The following is a 5000-nucleotide window of genomic DNA, read 5'->3' on the forward strand; positions in this document are numbered from 1 at the left end:
GATTGTTCTCAATCCCAAACCTGTAAAGAATTCAATCGAAACCTGCTATTTCAATGCGGTTTGCTATAAACTTCAATTGTCCTTCGCCCGAGTTCGATAGCCTAGTGCGCTGCAGGCTTTACTTAATAATAAAAGTATTAAATTATAGTAATAATCGTCTTTATCCTTCTATCCAGTCTCAACTTTTCCTTCAAACTGCAAAGCCGAGAGTTGAATGTCTTCGGAACTTTCAGACTAAAATTCATAATCAAGTCACGTAGTTCATCATGATGATGATGATGATGATTATTATTATTATTATTATTATTACTATTATTATTATAATGATGATGAGTTACAATGGCCTTTTGAAACGAGAAAAGAAGAGAATTTTTCACGAGTCCTGAACGGCTTCGGAAGAAAACTTTCTTGCATTTCCAAATGGCTTCAGAATAAATAACCATAGACTTAGCATGGCATTCTGAATGACTCCAGAACGAAATCTCTGAACGACTTCGGAAGAAAACTTTCTTAGATTTCCAAATGGCTTCAGAAGAAATAACCATACACTTAGCATGGCGTTCTGAATGACTCCAGAACGAAATCTCTGAACGATTTGATTTCCAAATGGCGTCAGAAGAAATAACCATAGACTTAGCATGGTGTTCTGAAAGTCTCCAGAACGAAATCTCTGAACGACTTCGGAAGAAAACTTTCTTAGATTTCCAAATGGCTTCAGAAGAAATAACCATACACTTAGCATGGCGTTCTGAATGACTCCAGAACGAAATCTCTGAACGATTTGATTTCCAAATGGCGTCAGAAGAAATAACCATAGACTTAGCATGGTGTTCTGAATGTCTCCAGAACGAAATCTCTGAACGACTTCGGAAGAAAACTTTCATAGATTTCCAAATGGCTTCAGAATAAAAATAACCATAGACTTACCATGGCGTTCCGAATGACTCCAAAACAGAATCTTCCCTGAGCAGTTCTGAACGACTCGGCTCCTAACTCCAAATGACTTCTGAAGACCTCATCTCTATTTTTTTTTCAAATGAAGCTTGCAACACCTCTCATGATCTGTAGATAGCTATACAAGTTTACGCAGTGAACATTCTTATGCTGTTATTGGACATTTTGCGAACACCACTGGGAAAGAGATTTCAATTCACACACAATTACAACTACAAGATGAAACTGGAGGTTCTTCGGAAAACCTTCATCTACATATGGGTTTGGTAGTTATCGCCGATGTTGCTGATAATTGAAGATCATAAAGTACTTTCCTTGAAGGATTCTTTGCTTGGGCTTTTGCGATGATGTCTTATCATTAGACACTTAGAAAAACTACGAAACTTTGCATTGGTACAGACACAGATTACGGGAAATGAGGATGGAGGCAGAACGGTTCAACTGAGCGGTATTGGTAAATATACTGTGTTGCTCGTCGTTTACTTTGGCATGATGGCGTCTATGCAGACATATCGATGGCATTCTTATCTCTAACCATCGCCCTGATGGGTCAGGACATGAATGCCATCGATTTCTCTGAGGAATCTGAAGACTGAAGAGACACAGCAATGAGATCTCTCTTGAAATCTCGAAGGAACCTGACTAACTAAGGAAAAAAAAACTATAAGAATAGAAGAGATAGAAGAGAACAGCGATGAAAAGCCTTTTAACGAAGGGGTCAAATAGCCTCTAATGCTTGAAGTAAGGCACCTTAAATATTGGTCAAGGAGATTTTAATGTTAGAGGATATGCGCTTAAAATAGAAGTAAAATACCTCTAATGCTAGAGGTATGGCACATACAGATAAGTGGTCAAAAAACCCTAATGATAGAAGTATATCACCTTGAAATAAGAGGTCAAAGAATCCATGATACTAGAAATATGGCACCTCGAAATAAGAGGTCAATGAACCTCTAATGCTAGAAGTATGACACCTCGAAATAAGAGGTCAAAGAACCACTAATGCTAAAAGTGTGGCACCTCAAAATAAGAGGTCAAAGAACCTCTAATGCTAGAAGTATGACACCCCGAAAGAAGAGGTCAAAGAACCCCTAATGCTGGAAGTGTGGCACCTCGAAATAAGAGGACAAAGAACCTCTAATGCTAGAAGTATGACACCCCGAAATAAGAGGTCAATGAACCTCTGATGCTAGAAGTATGACACCTCGAAATAAGAGGTCAAAGAACGTTTAATGCTAAAAGTATGGCACCTCTAAATAATATGTCAAAGAACCTCTAATGCTATAAGTATGCCACCTCGAAATAAGAGGTCAAAGAACCTCTAATGCTAGAAGTATGCCACCTCTAAATAAGAGGTCAAAGAACCTCTAATGCTATAAGTATGCCACCTCGAAATAAGAGGTAAAAGAACCTGTTATGCTAGAAAAATGACACCTCGAAATACGAGGTCAAAGAACCTCTAATGCTAGAAGTGTGGCACCTCGAAATAAGAGGTCAAAGAACCTCTAATGCTAGAAGTATGCCACCTCGAAATAAGAGGTCAAAGAACCTCTAATGCTAGAAGTATGCCACCTCTAAATAAGAGGTCAAAGAACCTCTAATGCTATAAGTATGCCACCTCGAAATAAAAGGTCAAAGAACCTCTAATGCTAGAAGTATGCCACCTCTAAATAAGAGGTCAAAGAACCTCTAATGCTAGAAGTATGACACCTCGAAATAAGAGGTCAAAGAACCTCTAATGCTATAAGTATGCCACCTCGAAATAAGAGGTCAAAGAACCTGTTATGCTAGAAAAATGACACCTCGAAATACGAGGTCAAAGAACCTCTAATGCTAGAAGTATGAAACACAGAAATAGAGGTCAAAGAACCTCTAATGCTAGAAGTATGCCACCTCTAAATAAGAGGTCAAAGAACCTCTAATGCTAGAAGTATGCAACCTCTAAATAAGAGGTCAAAGAACCTCTAATGCTAGAAGTATGCCACCTCGAAATAAGAGGTCAAAGAACCTGTTATGCTAGAAAAATGACACCTCGATATACGAGGTCAAAGAACCGCTAATGCTAGAAGTATGGAACACAGAAATAGAGGTCAAAGAACCTCTAATGCTAGAAGTATGCCACCTCTAAATAAGAGGTCAAAGAACCTCTAATGCTAGAAGTATGCCACCTCGAAATAAGAGGTCAAAGAACCTCTAATGCTAGAAGTATGCCACCTCTAAATAAGAGGTCAAAGAACCTCTAATGCTCGAAGTATGACACCTCGAAATAAGAGGTCAAAGAACCTCTAATGCTATAAGTATGCCACCTCGAAATAAGAGGTCAAAGAACCTGTTATGCTAGAAAAATGACACCTCGATATACGAGGTCAAAGAACCCCTAATGCTAGAAGTGTGGCACCTCGAAATAAGAGGTCAAAGAACCTCTAATGATATAAGTATGCCACCTCTAAATAAGAGGTCAAAGAACCTCTAATGCTAGAAGTATGCCACCTCTAAATAAGAGGTCAAAGAACCTCTAATGCTATAAGTATGCCACCTCGAAATAAGAGGTCAAAGAACCTCTAATGCTAGAAGTATGCCACCTCTAAATAAGAGGTCAAAGAACCTTTAATGCTCGAAGTATGACACCTTTAAATAAGAGGTCAAAGAACCTCTAATGCTATAAGTATGCCACCTCGAAATAAGAGGTCAAAGAACCTGTTATGCTAGAAAAATGACACCTCGAAATACGAGGTCAAAGAACCGCTAATGCTAGAAGTATGGAACACAGAAATAGAGGTCAAAGAACCTCTAATGCTAGAAGTATGCCACCTCTAAATAAGAGGTCAAAGAACCTCTAATGCTAGAAGTATGCCACCTCGAAATAAGAGGTCAAAGAACCTCTAATGCTAGAAGTATGCCACCTCTAAATAAGAGGTCAAAGAACCTCTAATGCTCGAAGTATGACACCTCGAAATAAGAGGTCAAAGAACCTCTAATGCTATAAGTATGCCACCTCGAAATAAGAGGTCAAAGAACCTGTTATGCTAGAAAAATGACACCTCGATATACGAGGTCAAAGAACCGCTAATGCTAGAAGTATGGAACACAGAAATAGAGGTCAAAGAACCTCTAATGCTAGAAGTATGCCACCTCTAAATAAGAGGTCGAAGAACCTCTAATGCTAGAAGTATGCCACCTCGAAATAAGAGGTCAAAGAACCTCTAATGCTAGAAGTATGCCACCTCGAAATAAGAGGTCGAAGAACCTCTAATGCTAGAAGTATGCCACCTCGAAATAAGAGGTCGAAGAACCTCTAATGCTAGAAGTATGCCACCTCGAAATAAGAGGTCGAAGAACCTCTAATGCTAGAAGTATGCCACCTCGAAATAAGAGGTCGAAGAACCTCTAATGCTAGAAGTATGCCACCTCGAAATAAGAGTTCGAAGAACCTCTAATGCTAGAAGTATGGCCCCACGAAATAAGAGGTCAAAAATCCTCTAAAGCAGAAGTATGACACCTCGGAAGAAGAGGTAAAAAAAACCTCCAATGCTCGAAAATATAGCACATACTTTAGGCATTTGTGAATCTTTTTTTTTTTTTCCCTGGAGATAAAACAAGAGGTTGAATGATCTAAACGTTTGACAGGAATGAACTGACCCTGCTTCACACAGGGGAGTGACGAATCAAGCCGCCAGCATAATTCCTCCTCACGCCGGTACGCTCGAGCAACTTAATCCCCGTCAGTGACCAGACCTTTCATTATACAGTATAGTCATTCGAGCCTTTACTCCGGTAGATCGAACACTAATACGGTTGCAGCTTGGCTATAAATTACCATTGAAAGAGAATACGTTATTTGTCATACGGGCAGCCCGTCATCCCCATTTTTAGCCAATCTCTACATGGAGTACTTTGAAACAGAAATTTTAACAACGATTAAACCTATGAACATGGTTTGGCAATGCTATGTTGATGACATTTTCACGTATATTTTAATATATTTTTCAAAAATCTAAATTCACTCGTCCCTAGCATAAAATTTAAAACTTAATGGGAAAAAGATG

The sequence above is a fragment of the Palaemon carinicauda genome, chromosome 17 (assembly GCF_036898095.1).
Source record: "Palaemon carinicauda isolate YSFRI2023 chromosome 17, ASM3689809v2, whole genome shotgun sequence".
In the NCBI taxonomy this organism is placed as follows: domain Eukaryota; kingdom Metazoa; phylum Arthropoda; class Malacostraca; order Decapoda; family Palaemonidae; genus Palaemon; species Palaemon carinicauda.